We start from the raw sequence: 19,831 nt of genomic DNA on the forward strand, positions 1-19,831 counted from the left end.
CCTCAGCTCCCGCCAACTCCCCTGTCAAACCGTCTGCTGAGTCCGTGCCTTCGTCTTCTGCTCAGGACTCACAGTTTTTTGCCACACCTGCCTCCTAACCAATTTCCTACTTCAGGTCCTAGATCTAACCCGGATTTCTCTCCTTAGCCACAGCTGGGTCAGATCCCAACATTCCCCTCTTTCAAATGTGGCTGACTGCCGGTTCCTGCACCATGCCCTCCTCGCGACCTGATCAGGGTCTTCAGGCTCGCCAAACCCCATGAGATCAGTGCTAGCCTTATCTCTAACCACTGGGCACCCCTCCCTTTTTTGCTTCCCTTCCAATCAGAAGTGAGGCGAAGTCCTGATCTCTAACAGCTGGTGATGGGCAGCTCGGTTTGGGCGAGCAAACATAAGACAGGCACTGTGCAGTGACTACTCTAAGTCTGCAACCTGACACCTGCTTCCCTTAGCCCCTTGATTTCACCTCCCTAACATCGTTTGTCTCGTCCTGGTACCTTCCCAGAGATTCCAGCACTCTCTCTGCCCTGCTCCGTCCACCAACCATGCTTCCCCAAGTCCCGGGAACGCCACTTGCACCCGGATGCTTTCTCACCTTCCTGCCTTTCACAGTGCTGTTCCCCTCTCCTGTCTGTTCTGCTGGGCTAGCCCTGTGTCCTCTAACATCCCCATCGGCGCCAGCCCCAGCTCAGCAGTGGCCCTTGCTGCTCCCTTCCCCTTTGGAGCGCTTCTCACACACTTTCATTGGAAACCACGGATGTGTTTCCTGGTATACCGTGACCTCCTGGAACTCAGGGATTGCATTGAGTTCATCTCCCTGCCCTGGGTACCTGACATGTAGCAGGAGCTCCATTGATGCTGTGTAAAGGAATGCAGGGATGAGTGAGTGAAAGACAACCCTCGTTCTGGGTAGTATGGAAGGGCGACAGGACCAGAAAACACAGCCCCCATCCCGCTGAGGGGTAAAGACAGTAGAGGGCGAGAGTGAAAGTACTGGGAACGCCTTAAGACAGGCAAGGAAGTCAGCCAATGAACGGTGGGCTTGTTCCGGGCTCCACCACATCCTCAACAAAAGCCAGCCCTTCCTTCCAATCTGGCAATCCTCCAGCTCCCTGCTCACCAGGCTGGAAGGACTCCTGCACCTGCCTGCAGCAGACTGACTCCTGTCACACCCCTGTCCAGGAGATACAGGCTGGGGCGGGCAGCAGAGCCACTGCCCGTGTCACTGCCGGAGCCACTGTTCCAGTCGCCTGGGCCTGTCCTGGGGCACAGGGACTGCCTACCCCCGCCCCCATTCACGCCATGTGTGCCTCTGTCGTCTACATTCTGTGGCCTAGTATGTGTCAGAGTTCATTGCGAGTCACTTAGGTTTTCGTGCACCAGGGAAACTCCTGTGCTAATCTGCTCCCATGGAAGCCCCCTTCCTCATTCAATCATGTCCTTGGGACTCGTCTTTACTCTGTGGAAGCCGTTCGTTACCTTCCTGGTGATTGCCACTCCTTTTCACCGTTTTTCTCTTGCTAGATGGCCTGGGCTTCCTCTCCGCTCTCCTATTCCTCAGTCTCTATTTCCAAACGCTAGCCATCTGCTCCTCCCTCCTTACATGTTTCCCGTTCCATCCCTCTGACCATCCTCGCCTGGCTGTACGCTAGAGATTCTTCCTCAGTGCCTATGCTAAATGTCCACAAGGATGTGGAGCAACTGGCATCCGTACACACGGCTGGTGAGACGGCAACAGAACGCACCTCTGGAGAATGACTTCATCGTTTCTTTAAATGTTAGATGTGCAACTACCGTATGATTTAACCATTCCCACGGAAACTGTAAAGATATCATCCTGGAAGGAGGCTGCAATGGCAACATGGAGAAAAGGAACTTTACCCAGCGCCTAGCAGCGCAGAAAGCCTCGGCCACCCCCTGCTGGAGGAGGATGTGGAAAACCAGCATCCAGAGCCCGTGTTCACTTGCTCACCCAGACAAATGGGATCCCTCCCGGTGCTGCTGGTTCAGTTACCTTCTGCACTTCTCCCAGGAAGCCAGGGGCATGCACTCTCATTACACTGCAGGCCCTGGCCAGCCTGCAGCGGGGAGCTGGACCCTCCAGTGCTGCCTCTGCTGGAGGCATCGCTGGGGGCAAAGAAAAATGGCTCCTTTCTCCCTTCTGTCTTCTAATCTCCTCCCAGGCTCCGCTCCCATTGACAGAAACTAACTGGAAGCCAGCTAGGAAGAGAGTTTATTTTGCTGGTTTCCGGCTTGGCATGATCTCAAAGGAGTAAGCAGAGGGGTTGAAGGCCAATGAACAAGCAACTGGCATAATTGTCTGACATTCAATCATCCCTCAGTATCCACCAGTAATCAGTTCCAGGACCCCCAAGGATACCAAAATCCCAGGATGTTCAAAGCCCCTCTTTCAAAGGGCATAGGATTTGCATATAACATTTGTATCTCCTACTGCATGGAAAACTTATAACACCTAATATAATTCAGTGCTATGAAACTAATTGTTACATTGTTCAGGAACTAAGAAGGAAAAAAATGTGTCCATGTTGAATACAATCACAGTTTTCCCCCAGATAGTTCCTGTCCCTAGCATTGAGTCTGTGGGCAGAACCATGGATATAGAAGACCAATTGCATTACTCTTGACTCAGGAAAATATAAACTGGGTAAAGCCATGTAGTCTACCCTTCCATGGGTCTTTCCTGTTAGTGCAACCTAGTTCTCCTCTGATTAGATGGCTCTCCTATCTCTTACCATTGCTAAATAGCTCTGCATTGGGGCCAGTGTTGTGGTGTAGCAAGCTAGGCTGCTCTCTGCAACACCAGCACCCCATAGCAGAGCACTGGTTCAAGTCCTGGCTGTTCCACTTCTGATCCAGCTCCCTGCTAATGCACCTGGGAAAGCAGTGGAAGATGGCCCACGTGCTTGCACCCCTTCCACCCATGTGAGAGACCCACATGGAGTTCCAGGCTCCTGACTTCAGCCTGGCCCAGCCCCAACCACTGTGGCCATTTGAGGGCAAACCAGAGGATGGAAGCTCTTTCTCCATCTCTGTCTGTCCATCTGGCTTCCAAACAAACAAAATAAATCTTTTAAAGAAAAACAACACCTAGCTCCATGTTCAAGCAGTTGCAAAAGCCAAGAGAGAGTACAGGATGCAGGCACAGAAGGTGGAGGGAAAGGAGGTAGGATGTTAGGGTGGGTGGGGACAGTGTTCCGCCAATGGGGTAGGCTGGCCTTTTTTAATTTTGCCACCAAGCAGCTTTTGTGGATTTGACAACTAGTCTCTGAAATAAACCCGATCTGAGAATCCCTGCTATATAGAGATGCTCATGGAGCTCAGAATATACCACCCGGAAATATGACTGTTGAACCAGAATATGCCACTCCAAAATGTGCTTGGGTGGCATGAGAAGTATTTTTGAGTTGATTATTTTGGGAGGCAGCAGAGACAGGAGATAGAAGTCATCCTTGTGTAAGAGAAACCTATGACTATAGAGGAGGTCTCCATTTGTAAGGGTGTTCTCTCTGCCTACCCCAGCAAAGGGTGCAGCTAAAACACTAGCGACCCTTCTCAGTGGAGAAGGTGCGCAGCATCCTCGACCTCGGAGTTTCGTTCTTTCCTGGCCACCACCACATTACCCCATTCCCTTCTTTCTTTGATTTAGCTGCTGGTGGTATTTCAGCCACCCCTTTGAGATGTATTCGTTTTCCCCTGGGTGGGAGTCACCTGTGTATCTTAGTCTATTTGTACTCCTATAACAGAATACCTTAGACTGCATAATTTACAAAGAACAGACATTCATTTTATCTTGCAGTTCTAGAGGCTGAGGTCCACGATCAAGATGGGGGTGTCACCTGGTGAGGGCCGTTCTCTGCTTGCCGTGCTGCTGTATCCTCGAGTGGCAGAACCGATGGAAGGGCAAGTGGGGACTCCCTCCAACCTCAAACCCTTGTATTAGTCAGCTTTTCATTACTGTAACCAAATACTTAAGACAACGACTTGATAGAAGAAGGTTTCTCTCGGCTCATGGTGATGGAGGTTCATAGTCCAAGGTCAGGCTGGCTCCATGGGTCTGGCACCTGATGAGGGCAGTGAATGGTGGAATGTGAGCAAAGGAAGGGCCCCCGCACTGAGCTAGGAGGCAGTGAGAATGGCTGGGCCCAGCTATTCAAGCTCTTAAAAGTTTTATGGTGAGATCTACTTACTGAGGGCATGCTCACAATGACCCAAGTACCTCCTACTAGGCCCACCTCCTAAACATCATAGTTGGAATAAGTTCTCACTCTCTTGGTACCATCAACTTATGACATTGGGGTTTGAACTTTCAACATCTTCATGAACTTGGGAGCCTTATATAATTTTCATGATAGCAACTCTCATAATGATGGAATCCTATGACTTAATCACCGCTTAACACTGTTACAGTGAGGATGAAGTTTCACATGAGGGGGAGCAGGTGTTTAGCCTACCAGATAAGATGCCTACGTCCCACATTAGTGCCTGGGTTCAATTCCTGGAGCTGGATTGAGTTCCAGGCTCCTGGTTTCAACCTAGCCTAGTTCTGGCTGTTGCAGGCATTTGGGGAGAGAACCAATGGATGACTATGCTCTCTCTCTCTCCCTGCTTCTCAAATAAATAAAAAAAATTTTAAATGAATTTTGGAGGGGACACTATTGTTCAAATTGTACACTATACTATTAAACTTCTGCCTGGTTTTCCATTAATCCATCTTTCTTTAAAGGGATCTGTTCCAACTACGAAGTCAGAAAGGGCAGAGGACAAATTTTTTTTTTTACTTTGCCAATGGTATCTTCAAACATTAAATCCCACATCTGCATCTTAATGTATTTTAAGGGTTTTTAAAGGACAATGGGTGCATGGAGGAACTCAGAATGCTATACTCAGATGCAGATACTTGTCATTGATTATAAATTCCACCTTTTATGCCCTACAGATTTAAGTTCAGTTCCTTGAAAGCCTACTGATTGCATTATAATGAGCATTTGCAAAATTCAGTGTGGGAAGGAGGAGGCACTGTTAGTATAGTTCTCTGGCATATGCTTATTTTAAAAGGCTTGGGAATTCCACATGGTGAGTTCATTTATGTAAAAATGTTATATCTTGTTAAATTGTTATGGCACTGACAAATTCACTGGGTACAACTTCTCGAATAAAGCATACCATATGGAACACTCTGGAAAAATAGATGTAATGAAAAAAAGAAGAGTTGATCTTTTATGTCTGTAAATTCATAAAATACTGAGATCTTTGAGTATTAATCTATATACTAAAAAGAGTGACTCAGAGTTTATTTAGTAAATGTACAAATAGCACTAAAGGTTATAATGATCCCTACCATTTTACTCCATTCTTGAGAGTCACTATTATTATATTTGTGTGTATGTGTAGCATTTACCTGCATATGTATAAATCTAACTATATGTTCTGTTTTGAATAAACTCTTAGGTAAGTGGAAATTAGCAGAGGGGAAAATTGGTTGCAGCATTTTTCACCTTGTCTCATTGAGCGGTAGAATCGATCTCCGTCATCTATGTTGAAGCTGGCCTTGACCACTGTGATGCAAAGAGAAGCGATTCTGAACCCAGGCCTCCAGGGCCTTGCAATTTCCACTCTCACAGTGTTCCAAGTCTGAGTCAAGCATGAGATCAGGCCCAGGTGAGCCACCTGGAGCATGAGAGGAAAAAGGTCTCAGGCTTCCTGTCCTGTCCCCAGGTAAATGCAAGTGTGAGTGCATCTGGGGTGGCAGAGCCCAGCAGAAACCGTAAGAACTACCCTGTTGAGCTCAGCTCAAACTGGTGACCTGCAAAAATTTCAGTTAAATAAATAGTTGTTTAAATAACTAAGTTTTGGGCCGGCACCTTGGCTCAACAGGCTAATCCTCCACCTTGCGGAGCCGGCACACAGGGTTCTAGTCCCGGTCAGGGCACCGGATTCTGTCCCGGTTGCCCCTCTTCCAGGCCAGCTCTCTGTGTGGCCCGGGAGTGCAGTGGAGGATGGCCCAAGTGCTTGAGCCCTGCACCCCATGGGAGACCAGGAGGAAGCGCCTGGCTCCTGGCTTTGGATCAGCGCGGTGCGCCGGCCCCAGCGGCCATTGGAGGGTGAACCAATGGCAAAGGAAGACCTTCCTCTCTGTCTCTCTCTCTCTCACTGTCCACTCTGCCTGTGAAAAATAAAAAAGTAAAAAATAAAAAAAATTAAATAACTAAGTTTTGGAGTGGTTTGTTATCAGCAGTAGCTAACTGATACTAAAACATGGTATACAGTCTTATAAACTTTTTTCTTTATTTATTATGTTATAAAGAACTTGCCTGCCAATACATTTAGTTCTTTTTCTTTTTAACAATCAAATAATATTCTTTACTGTGGATAGCCCATAGTTTACTTAATATTTCCTCTGTGGAGGGCATCTAAGTTGTTTCTTTCTTCCTTCCTGCCCACCTGCCCTCTCCTCTCTCTCTCTCTCTTTCTCTCTCTCTCTCTCTCACTCTCTCTCTCTCTCTCTCTTTTGTATTGTAAGTCAGTACCCTTATAGCTTTTGCAAATACTTAATCTTACTGTGTCTTTTCTCTGTTAGTATTGATTATGGTATCCTTTATTTCATACAGAACTTTTAAAGTACAATAGATTGTGTCAATATTTCCCTTCATAGCTTTTCTATTTTGAGTTTTGGTCGAAAGGACTACTCAAATCTGAATTTTTGCTCTTTTTCCCTGATACAGAATTTTATGTAGGTGTCTGCATGTGTGTGTGTGCTGTGCTTTTTGATGTGATGGTCAGTCAGGTGTGGCCACAAAGGTAAACAGAAAAGAAACAGAGTTTATTGTACCATGGATCCTGGGGATGGGGAGCACAGCATGGTATTGGGACCACAAGGGAAGGGCACTGGTGGTGGGGATGGTGGCAGGAGGCACAAGACAGGAACAGACAGGAACTGGAGGCCAGACCAGAGCCTTTGCTGGGGTTCCTGAGGAACCTACAAGTCAAGGAGAGTAAACAGTTGAGGACAGGGTACTTTGGGTAATTTTGGTGCCTTTGTGCTATAGGTTGGTTCCTAGCTGCTTGACACCTGGTCCTGGGATGGTTAAGGCAGAGGAACATTTGCAGGTGCCAAATACCAACTACAGGAGGACTGCAGATCAAAGGACTTTGCAGATCAAAGGCATGCTCCTGGCTGAGCCCTTTGCTCCCTCTAAGAACTGGTCAGTCCTGGATGGGCTGTCTCTCTCCAGCCAGAGAGGAATTTTAAGATATTGAAAACATAATACACAGAAATGTGTCCTGAATACCATTTATTGAGTAGTTCACCACTTTCCACTGATTTGAAATTCCACCTTTACTCTGTATTAAGCTACTTTGCTTCAAGAAGTTCTGTTCCATCCTGTGAATCTATTTGCCTGTTACAGGTGCCCAACAGTTCAAATTCAGAAGCTGCAGAAGTAAAAGGGCTTTAGGCTGGCGCCGTGGCTTAACAGGCTAATCCTCCGCCTTGCGGCGCCGGCACACCAGTTCTAGTCCCGGTTGGGTCGCCGGATTCTGTCCCGGTTGCTCCTCTTCCAGTCCAGCTCTCTGCTGTGGCCCAGAAAGGCAGTGGAGGATGGCCCAAGTGCTTGGGCCCTGCACCTGCATGGGAGACCAGGAGAAGCACCTGGCTCCTGGCTTCGGATGAGCGAGATGCGCTGGCCGCAGCGGCCATTGGAGGATGAACCAACGGCAAAAAGGAAGACCTTTCTCTCTGTCTCTCTCTCTCTCTCACTATCCACTCTGCCTGTCAAATAAAAAAAAAAAAAAGAAGAAGAAGAAGAAGTAAAAGGGCTTTATGTGAGGGCTTCAGCTTGGGAGGTGAAGGTTCCAACAGCTACAACTCGGTCTTCTAAGGAATGCAGAAGTGGAAAACTATCTGGGCTGCTGGATACTGAGAAGAAACAGGTACTATCTGACCAACAGAAGACAAGGAATGTACAAATAGCAAATGCCCGTTAAACACGAGGCCCATAACCTCTTGATATGTGTCTTGACAATATCTCTGTTCAGTTCTTGCTCTGCTCTTTCCGGATGCCTGCAATCAGAGGGTAAGGTGACCAAAGTCCCCCTTCCAGGCCGTAGCTAGATTTGTGCATAAGTTCTGCTCCATTAATGGCCTCCCCACTCAAGTTTGAAAGGCTCTTTTAATGTCACTGTCATCATAATTTTATTTTTGTTCTAACACGAGGTCAAGAACAAGACGGCTACCACAATACCACAATTACTGTTGCTTTATAGCACATGTTGATATTGTTAAAGTGTCAGATTCATTTTGAAAAGATTGTCAAATGTTTTGGAATATTTTCTCTCCAAATTAATCTCAGAATCACTTTTAAAATTTCATGAAGAGGATGGCATTGTGGCATAGTGGGTAAAACCACCGTCTGCAACGCCAGCATCTTCTATGGGCGCTAGTTTGTGTCCTGGCTGCTCCACTTCCAATCCAGTTCCCTGCTAATGACCTGGGAAAAGCAGTGGAAAATGGTCTGGGGGTTTGGCCCCTGCCATCCTTTGGGAGACCTGGAAGAAGATCCTGGCTCCTGGCTTCTTCAGCCTGGCCCAGCTCTGGCCATTGTGGCCATCTGGGAAGCGAACCAGTAGACAGAAAATCTTTCTCTCTCTCGCTGTCTCTCCCTATCTCTCTGCAACTATTTCCAGTTAGCCTTTAAAAAAATTTCGTAACGAGTCACTTTGAATTTTAATTAGGGTTACACTGACTTTGTATATAAATTTGTTATCAATGAATTTTTAACAACATCAACTCTTCTAGAGGACAATGGCATGCTTTTTCATTTATTCATGTATTTTTAATATCCTTCAGTAAAGCTGTAGTTGTGCCTTTTAAAGCATTGCACATTTACTCTTCAGTTCAGTCCTTGGTGTTTCATTGTTTTGTAAGTGTATATCCATCCATTTTATAGTTTATTTTTGCCCACATCTAAGAAAATGACTCCTAAAGAGAGATTTCTTTAAAACTGGCTAGTTTGGTAAACTTTCACTATTTCTAATAATCCTCCAGGTGATTCATTTTTGGATTTTCTGGTACACAGCCACATAATTTGAAAACAAGGAGTTTCTGACTTTTACTTTTCATTATTTTCTCTTATTTTTATATTGAATTAGCTAAAATTTGCTTGGACTGTCACAACAAAATACCACAGACTGCATAGCTTAAATAATAGAAATTAATTTTCTCCAGCTCTACAGATTGCAAGTTCAAGATCAAAGTCCCAGCAGGACTGATTTCTGGTGAGGCCTCTCTCCTTAGCATGCACACAGATGACCTCCTTCTTGCTGCGTCCCCCCAAGGCCTCTCCTCTACGCACCTGTGGGGAGAGCTCTATGGCTTCTCTTCATCTTCTTGTCCTATTGAGTCGGGGCCCCACCCTGTGACCTCATTAACCTTAATTACCTCCATGAAGGCTCTGTCTCCAAATATAGTCACACTGGAATGCAGGGCTTCAGTGTGTGAACTGTGGAGGAAGATGACTCTGTCCGTACACTGTTGGGGAATAGTAACAGCACAGCTGATTTCTTCTGCTTTATCCCATTTTTAAATTTGTATGAAAGATAGCATTTTAATTTTTTATCCAGAGAAACAATGTGGGCAAAATATGCAAAAGAAGCCTAAGTGTTATGCAAATCAGAGTCACTGGAGAGGATTATTTTAATTTTTTTTTTTTTTTTTTTTTGACAGGCAGAGTGGATAGTGAGAGAGAGAGACAGAGAGAAAGGTCTTCCTTTTGCCGTTGGTTCACCCTCCAATGGCCGCCGCGGTAGCGCGCTGCGGCCGGCGCACCGCGCTGTTCCGATGGCAGGAGCCAGCTGCTTCTCCTGGTCTCCCATGGGGTGCAGGGCCCAAGGACTTGGGCCATCCTCCACTGCACTCCCTAGCCACAGCAGAGAGCTGGCCTGGAAGAGGGGCAACCGGGACAGGATCGGTGCCCCGACCAGGACTAGAACCCGGTGTGCCGGCGCCGCAAGGCGGAGGATTAGCCTAGTAAGCCGCGGCGCCGGCCTGGAGAGGATTATTTTAAAAACAGAGGTACCAGTTCACTGGTAGTCTTGGACCAGAGGCTCCAACAGTATGTGTTCATTGAAGCTTAACAGAATTGCCACAAGAGCTTTGTTAGTGTGTGTGTGTGTGTGTTGTGTGCCGCAAATGTTTGAAAGTAATTGCATTTAATACTATGTAGAAAAGTAGTTTAGGTCCAGAAAGCCTCCATTCATTGCCTTCCACTTTCTCTCAGGAAAGATATGCTGGTTGGTGTTGGGCATATTTAATATAAACAGCATATAAATAGCAACGTATCTGGGTTATTTTGAAGATTGTGTGTTATTCTCCTTAAATAAGATGGAAACTACTTCAATAAATAGGAATCTCAAGTTTTTGCTGTCTCAAGGAAGTAGGCAAACTGTTATGGCTATAAAGTAGTCATAATTCCCATTCTATGATGGATTGAAAGTTTTGGGGGCAAATATTCCATTTTAAGTCACTAATAAATAGTGTCTGCCAAAAATTATTCTCAAACATTCAAATTTTGTTCTTCTCAGATTTACCAAAGACCACACTACATCCCTTGTTAAATGCAGAAAATAAAAAACCTTGGGAAACAAGACTTCCTCATGCAAGACTTTATAGATGGATGCCTAGTTCTTTGATTAAAAAAAAGCAAAAAGCCTTTCTTGACTCAGAAACGTTTTTCAAACCACTATGGGATAACAATTGTGACTTTCCACTTTTTAATTGTATTGCTGGATTGGAAAAGATGACTCTGGACAATACCTACCCCAGGAGGATATTATTCTACGAATAAGGGCCCAGCGTGACATTTATGAGAAAGCCATGGTCCTCCTGCATTAAACGGATTGGTGCTCAGCCAATGGGCCCCAGAGCACTGCAAATAAAGGCACCTTCTCCACCGGAATGGTCAGAAGCAGCGCGGAGGGCAGCCTCTGGCCACGGAACCCGAGGACATGCTGGGAACCTGCCCTGGCAGCACACAGATGCTGACAATGAAGTCTCTTCCCCACTCGCCTCCCGCCTTGGCCATCTACTGCCTCTGCGTGCTACAGATTCCCTCCCCAGGTAAGGGGCCCTCATCAGACCCCACCTGGGCAGACTGAGAGGGTGGGAAGAGTGAGGCTGACCTCAGTTCTTCATTCTGGAAATGTCAAGTTTTATTCCCCCACCTACTCCTTTTTCACTGGCTTTCTGGCTTCCTGTTTGTTTCTACGCTGTTGAGAGAGGATAGAGAGGGAGACACCACAACTTTTCGCCCAAAGAAAGTTTCCCTGTGAGACAGTCTGTAACAGCACTTGTCCCGGGCAACCCTGGAGGTGCGAGGCTCAGAACTGGGAAGGGTGTGGCTCAGCCTCCATAGGAATTGGGAGAAGATCCCGTTTTGACCGTGTGCCCCTTGGAGAGAAGAGCAGGGTAAAACTGAGCTCACGGGTGAGCTCCAAGACTGGGAATAGATGAGCAGCTGGAGCTAGACGGGGACCCCAGGATCCCAGAGCGCCAGGGCCAGGGCGCTGTCCGCAGTGCGGCTGACCAGGCGCAGGCTTCCCTTCATCAAGCCCCGGGAACCAGCGCCCGGGTAGGAAGGGGGGGCGAGGGGAGCGCCTCATCTCCCCGGGAACTCACGGTAGAGTGCAGCGGGTCAGTGTGCGAGGGCAGAAAAGCTACTGCAGGAAACACGGGCTATTTCAAAATTTAGGATGTTTCCATAAGATTTTTGATTTAACAAGAAAATGGATTTCAGTGTGTTTGTGTGGTCGTGCCATGTCGTGTAATCGCTAAACCTGGGCAATTCAAGGACCCGTGCAGGTCGTCTGGTTCAATCTCTCGTGGTGTAGGGGTCTCTGTGGGCTCCCCGCAGATCCTACAGATTCTATTTAACTATTTGCAGTGACCTGCAAGCACTACCTGCTAAGACAGCCAACTGCTGTCTCTTCTGGGCGCCAGCAGAGTTGTATTTATATTATTACCTTTTTTTCTGTCTATGTATTTATATCTGCCTCCCCCTTTTCCTAAATTTATTTTATATTCCCTGAGGACAGGTTGCTGTGGTCTTAACCTTTATATTAACACAACCTGTGAGTAAATGGGCAAATGAGTCCAATCATCAAAAAGATTTTTACACCAAGCTGATAGCTGATCACGTGTAACTGAAGTCTGTTCTTTGTGGATAAGTAATATCTCTTACTTATGAAAGTTCTCAAAACAGTTGAAGGTAGTTAACATACATTTCCTAATTTTTCTCTTTCCATGAAAAAGTGTGCTCGGTTATTTTAACTCTGCTTCACATCCTATCATTTTGAGTTGGACTATTATAGTTCAAGATTGAGCACTATTATTTGATTATATCATAAGATTGTCTTAGCTTTTTCTTGGTTCACAAAAGAACTGCAGGGAAAGTCTTTTAAAAATATATACAAATTTAAAATATATACATATATTAGTAATATATATTATATATAACAATATATAATATATATTAATATATAACATATAATATATATTAATATATAAATATATATTAAAATATATACAAATTTAAAATATATACATATATTAGTAATATATATTATATATAATAATATATAATATATATTAAAATATATACAAATTTAAAAATATATACAAACCACTCTTGAGCTACATATTCCCTGTCCTATATTTATAGAACATTAAGTTCAGCATTTTACATTTTCTGCTTAATTTTATCTTGTTTCGACCTATCCAATTAATTTCTCCACCTGCACTTGCAGTATTAGCCATTCCTCCATTATATTCCACACAGGAGAAGAGGTGTTCATTTAAGTCAGACAAAAGTTGACAGCTCATGCTGATGACAGCTGTCCCCAGAACCCTGCCTGGAGGGCCTCCTCAGCACAAAGACAGGTATCTGTGTGTCTGGAAAGTTACCAGGGTGATCCTGGTACACTATTCCAGATATCCCATCCACATAAATTCCATCAAGATACAAACTTTGTTGTTATGTAGGTATTCTTTCCCCCACCCACCCCGCCCCTTTTCTGAGTTGCTAACTCCCATAGTGAAAACCTCTGGTGAATTAAAAGCCATACTGTTTTTTTTTTGTGTGTGTGTGTGTGTGCATTGTAAACCCTCTCAATAGCATCGGATCCTTCCGTTGGCTTCTTGTATGGTTCTTCTGTGGTTGATTGCTTTAATAGAATGTCTGCATGGTTTTCACGGTAAAGATTTAAAAGTAAATGTTATGATTGCTTTTCTACAACAGTTTTATGATTTCTCACCATAGAGTTTCCTCAACCTTTAGCTTGCTGTCTGGATGACCTGGATACTGTGCAACTTGAGGTATGCTATGGTTCAGTAAAGTGAAATTTTTATTTAGCCTGAACCTTGAATATATCATGTGGATAATAGTGTTCACTTAAAACTATTTTAAGATCAGATTTTTGGCTGCAGCAAAACCTCACTATTGTCATTTCCATGGTCTCATTTAAGGCATCCTGAGAGCTGTGTTGAAATTCACTGCCAATATGTGAGAAGATAATGCAAGGTTCATAAATGGGACAATTTTAGAATCTTAAATATGTTGTAATAGAACTCCATTAACTAGGGAATTTATACTTTGATTAATCTTTCTCATTTTATTTCTTTAGCAGCTGGCATATTGTCTGAGGCAGTGGGCAATTCTCTCAAGCCAATGCAAGGTACTATATGTATGTATATTACATATATTACATACATATATACATAACAGTTGTAACATTGCATATGTTTATACCACAATTAATATTTGTAATAAATACATTCTTTTGTTACTCCCAGCAGAAGGCTGTTTGTGTGTGTCTGTGTGAATATAGTTTTAGGAAATATCAAGTGAATCTCATATATAAATTCTCATAAAATATTGGTAATTCCTGTGTATTCTTGCAGTTATCATAATCATATATGGCAATTCCTATTTTTTGAGATTTTGCTTTTTATGGTTTCCTGAAGTCAGCCTCAGTCTGAATATATTAAATGGAAAATTCCAGAAAGAAATAATTCATCAGTTTCACATTTTGTGCAATTCTGAGCATCATGAATAAATCTTGCTCCATTCTGCTCTATCCTACCAAAGACATGAATCATTTCTCTGTCCAGTGTATCAACTTCTGTATATACTACCCATCTGTTAGTCATTTAGTAGCTATCTATTTCAGTTATCAGATGAACTGTCATGGTATTGTAGGGCTTGTGTTTAAGTAATTCTTATTTTACTCAATAATGTTCCCAAAACACAAGAATAGTGATGGCAGAAATTTTATTACACTACATTATTTAATAGTTGTTGTATTTCATTATTAGTTACTGTTTTTAATTTCCTTCTCTGGATAATTTATAAATTAAACTACCATAGGTGTGTGTGTATATAAAAAATAATATGTATAGGATTCAATCCTATCTGAGGTTTCAGGCATCCACCAGGGATCTTGGAATGTATCCCCAAAGAATAGGTGGGGACTAATGTAAATATATATAATTAATTTAATTGTCTATGTCATGTTATACCATATCATACTATACATCACAAACATATACAGTGTTATTATATAGCAGTTCTCCATGATAATAGAGCACATGTAAAGAACTTAACAGTAACTACAGCAACCACAAAAAGAAATATTTGAATAGATGTAAAGTCAATGTTGACTTAATAAAAAAATACAAAAAAGTAGTCTTAGGATTGCCCGTGACCCTTAGCAAAACCCATACGTTTTCACATTGAGCCCGATTTCCTTTACCTCCCTCACTTCCCCAACCTTCAGCTACAGCCACATTGAACCTTTTATTATTTCCCCAATGCACAAGGCCTTGTATGCCTTTGCAAAGCCTTTTCTTTAGTCACTAATGCCTCTGCCTCCTCCCAGGCAGTGATTAACAGCCCAGACTCTAATAAAAAAAAATCAACTGGGTTCAAAACCCAGCTTTATCCAACCTTGGCAGTGTCGTTATCTCTCTGTGCCTTGGTTCCTTGTCTGTAATGTGGGGTAGGAGTTGTACCAGCCCTCTAATATCCCCATGAGGATTGGTTAGGCACTGTGGCATGCTTCCAGCAGTATCCAGAATGTAGTAAATGCCAGCCCCTGGGTGCCAGCTGTTACTATCACCTCTCCATGGACTGACCCTCTTTCCTCAAGACCCATACATCCATTTCTCTCTAAAATTTCATAAATATATCATGCCCACTTCTCCTTATTTTCAGTTTACCATTATGAGTCCCTTTGAAGACAGCCATCATCTCTCATCTTTAGAAAGCATATTTACAGCCCTGGTACCTAGAGCAAAGTACACACTGAGAGCTCAGAGTTCTCTCTCTGGTTGTTCTCACTACCCCAACTTGCACTAAAGGGGCTCTCCTGTCCCTCACAAGAAGGCAATCAGTTTCATCATTTCCAAGTGCAGAAGAGCAAGGGGTTTCTTGGTGAACAACACTAGCATTTTTTAAAGAAAGATAGTTGGGGGCTGGTGCCACGGCTCACTTGTGGCACCAGCATCCCATATGGGGACCAGGTTCTAGTCCCGGTTGCTCCTCTTCCAATCCAGCTCTCTGCTGTGGCCCGGGAGGGCAGTGGAGGATGGCCCAAGTGCTTGGGCCCCTGCACCCGCATGGGAGACCAGGAGGAAGCACCTGGCTCTTGGCTTTAGATCGGTGCAGCGCCAGCCATAGTGGCCATTTTGGGGGTGAACCAGCGAAAGGAGGACCTTTCTCTCTGTCTCTCTCTCCATCTATAACTCTGTCAAATTAAAAAAAGATATTTGAGAGGCAGAGTTACAGACAGAGAGAGGGAAAGAAAGAGAGACCTCTTCCATGTGCTATTTCACTCCCCAAATGGCCACAATGGCTAGGACAGGGCCTGGCAAAATGCAGGAGACTAGAACTCCATCCTGGTCTCCCACGAGGGTGCAGCAGCCCAAGTACCTGGGTCATCTCTGCTGCTTTCCTAGGCGTATTGACAGGGAGTTAAGCAGCTGGGACTTGAACCGGTGCTCCTATTAACCCACTGTGCCACAACACTGACCCGAAAACAGTTATTTATTGAGAGCATGCCTTGTGCCAGGTGCTGGGGATACATTAGAGACGCAGACAAACAAAACCACCTGCTGTCATGGCACTTTAATTCCAGTTGGGGAAATTAACATGATAGATAGTAAAATTTAAGAAAATATTTTTATAAAGCAGAAAATATGTGTATGAAATGTTGAGAGGGTTGATTAGCACCAGGGAAAGCATCTTGAGATTTCTCATTATTTTTTGGTCTAAAAATAAAGTATGAAGTTGAAGAGCATGGTCCCAAAAAGCTGTTTACTCAATAGCTGTTCATGAACACGCACACGCACACTCTCTCTCTCTCTCTCTCTCTCTCTCTCTCTCTCTCTGCTGTGAATGGATGTTGGGAAGATCAGGAACAGAAAAAAAATAGTAAATATTTTCAGCTGGTTCTGATATGATGAGCATAAAAGGAAATAGTTCATTTTCCCAGAGTCATTGCTATTAGCAGTGTTAGGTGGCAGGAGCCCAAGTACTCAAGCCATCCTCCACCGCTTTCCCAGTCACATTAGCAGGAAGCTGGATCAGAAGTTGAGCAGTTCGTGTTCTGAGATGGGATGGGGTAGCTTACCCTGCCATGTGGCAACACTGACCCGGCTTGTCTGGAAAGTTACATTGGAGTTTTGCTTCTATGCATCAGAGTGTAGATTTTCCCCTGAAGTTTGAAAAGACAAAAGATTATGTTTTAAAAAGATGATGTATTACTGGCAACTCTCTTTGTTATAAGATCCAACATCAGCTATAATCTCATTAAATTTGTGTAATGGAGCAATTTCTTTTTAGATGGTCAGTTTATTTCACCAAATTTGGGTAAACCCAGTAAGGTCCATGGTGTACCTTATATTGAAAAACTCTTCCATGTCTGCGCACCCCATAACTTACCCCTGCAACTCTCTTTCCAGGATAACCAAGACGTCTACAAAAGGGTGAGTGCCATCCCGCACCGTGATGGGAATGCAGCTTTCGCATTTAGAACAAATGATGCTTAGTACTAACATCACTTTTTCTCTCATTCAGTTTTTATTTCACTACTCCAGAATCCAGGACTCAACAAATCCAGCTAAAGCCGGGGTCAGTATTTGATCTTAACCCTCTTTCTGTGACGTGGCTCTCCTCCATGTCTTTTATCCTTTCCTAGTAAACACGTGCAGGTGTGTAAACAGGCAAGGAGTCTCCCTGGGGAGCAGCTGCTCACCAGCTTTTCCCTGGGCTACAAGGATTCTCTCTGTCCCCTTTGAGATGGGGCTGTTAAGTGGTTCACAGATCCAAAAAGCTAGAGAATCAGTTACACAAAAGGAAAAACAAATAAGAAGTAGATTTTTATGATGCACTTGGATGAACAAGAAGAGCTTGGTAAACTCGGTGATCCTTCACATTCTTTCTTTTTTTAAGATTGATTTTACTTATTTGAAAGGGAGAGTGAGAGAAAGAGAGAGAGAGAGAGAGAGAGAGAGAGAGAAGTCTTCCATCTGCTGGTTCACTACCCAAATGGCCTCAATGAAGCCAGGAGCCAGGAGCCAGGAGCTTCTTCCAGGTCTCCCACGTGAGTGCAGGAGCCCAAAACTTGGGCCCATCCTCTGCTGCTTTCCCAAGCCCATTTGCAGGGAGCTGGATCGGAAGTGGAGCAGCTGGGACTTGAACCGCTGCCCATATGGGATGCCTGCAGGCAGTGGCTTAACCTGCTGCATCACAACACTGGTTGGACATTATTTCTTAGGACTTTCTGTTTTTTTAAATGTTGAAAAGTGCATTGGGGCCAGCGCTGTGGCATAGCTGGTAAGGCTACTGCCTGCAGTGCTGGCATCCCACATGGCAGCCAGTTCAAGTCCTGGCTGCTCCACTTCTGATCCAGCTCTCTGCTGTGGCCTGAGAATGCAGTACAAGATGGCCCAAGTCATTGGGCCCTGCACCCCTGAAAGAAGCTCCTGGCTCCTGGTTTCAGATTGGCTCAGATCCGGCCATTGTGGCCAACCGGGGAGTGAACCAGTGTATGGAAGACCTCTCTCTCTCTCTCTCTCTCTGCCTCTCCTTTTCTCTCTGTAACTCGACTTTCAAATAAATAAATAAATCTTTTAAAAAAAGTGCTTTAGTGATCCATGGGTGACTGACTTCTGTAGTTTTCACAGTGTGTATGAAGTGAAAAATGAAATTAAAAGATGAATTGATTCTGGTGGAAAAATGCCAAAATCATACATACATATGAGTATGTACAATGGGAATGGCAACCCTCACCTCCAGCTTCCTTGTCATGAGTTTGCGTTACCCCTGGGAGCAGCTTGTGCAGGTGGATTTCTGTGAGGGGCTGAGTGGAGGACTACATAGAACATTCTTTTAAATTCATGTGCCCTGCCACAGGAACTGGAATCCTGTCATTAGAAATGTACATTAATCTACACTTTGAGTCTTTAAAAAGATCCTTAAAATAGCCAATACTCAGCAAAATATAAAAATAAAATCCCCAGGAGGCAAAGACTCATCGGTAGTACAGGTGTAGGAGTGGGTATCTGCAGGTGTTTGGGCCACAGGCACCAGAAAGGCACAAGGGACCACGCAAGGGGAGAGCGAGCTGTGACACAGATGACTTCTCTACACCAGAGCTCAGGGAAGGAGGCATGAGCGGCTGATAGGGACCGAGGTGTCTGCCTGCGAGTGTGTGGCAGTCAGGCAAGGACAGGAAAGCAGCACCAGGGACTAGGAGAGCAGACCGGGGCGCCAGCCAGGAGCTGCACAGAGATGCTTCGAAAGAACCTCCTTCGCGGAGGGCGGAGCGCTGAGGGTTAACACAGTTAAACGTCTGATGTGCCCCAGGGGACCGTTTCTGGCATGTATTGGAATTGAAACTCATCAAGGCAAGTGGTCTTTTATTGAACACATAAAACTTTAAAGCTCAGCCTGGGAAATGGATTCTACTCTGAAAATGAAAGCCATTTGTAAGGGAAGAAAGTAAAAAAAAAAAAAAATGCATAGCCCTGGGCGCTCAGAACAGTGCTGGACGTGGCCGAGCGGGGTCCGCAGGACCCTCTGGCGCCTCTCTCTTGCAGTTCCCTCCCGTGCACCCTTTACTGCGCCTGGCCGCCAAGCTCGCCCGCAGGAGGATGAAGACGTTGCCGCATCGAGTAGGTGCCTTTCTTCTTCCGCCGTGTTTTATGTAACCGCGGTAACCCAGTGCCACTGCTTTGGGGCTCGCCAGCCTTTTTCTCCTTCGCTCTGATCCCTACCTTGGGAAGGAGCTCTGGGCAGAACATCCGGTGCTTTGAAATTGCACAAATTCCTTGACCTGGGCCTCAGTCTCCCCGGCTGTGACCCACGAGGTGGCTCAAGGACCCAGGCCCCATTTCCACTCCTCTCTTCTTTTGCTGCTTTCATCTGTAAATTGTATGTTTGTTTTGTGTTCCACTTCCCCGACCCTTCCTCTTCACTTGAAATTTGCCCTTGGCTCTGCCCTCTGCTTCCCATGGTCCCACCTGTCCTGTGTCTTGTGTCCATATCACAGAGGTCCCCCCTTTTTTAAAGATTTATTTTACTTGACAGGCTGAGTGAGAAAGAGAGAGAAAGAGAGGGAAAGAGAGAGAGAGAGAGAGAGAGAGAGAATCTTTCATCTTTGGGTTCACTCCCCAAATGACTGCCATGGCCAGGTCTGGAGGCCAGAAGCCCAGAACTCCATCTGGGTCTCTCATGTGGGTGCAGGAGCCCAAGCACCT

General features: G+C 44.9%; 1 long non-coding RNA gene across 1 annotated transcript in view; it reads right to left on the bottom strand.

Moving 5' to 3' along the window:
* Positions 1-6,862: 6,862 nt before the first annotated feature.
* LOC133772255 (uncharacterized) overlaps positions 6,863-19,831 on the bottom strand; it is a 38,260-nt gene continuing 25,291 nt past the window's right edge. Inside the window, exons 2-3 of the long non-coding RNA XR_009867766.1 lie at positions 16,702-16,785; positions 6,863-6,997 (exon numbers count right to left, since the gene is read on the bottom strand). This is a non-coding gene — a long non-coding RNA (uncharacterized LOC133772255). The remainder of the gene's footprint in view (positions 6,998-16,701; positions 16,786-19,831) is intronic.

This window comes from Lepus europaeus, chromosome 13 (genome assembly GCF_033115175.1).
Source record: "Lepus europaeus isolate LE1 chromosome 13, mLepTim1.pri, whole genome shotgun sequence".
Lineage (NCBI taxonomy): Eukaryota > Metazoa > Chordata > Mammalia > Lagomorpha > Leporidae > Lepus > Lepus europaeus.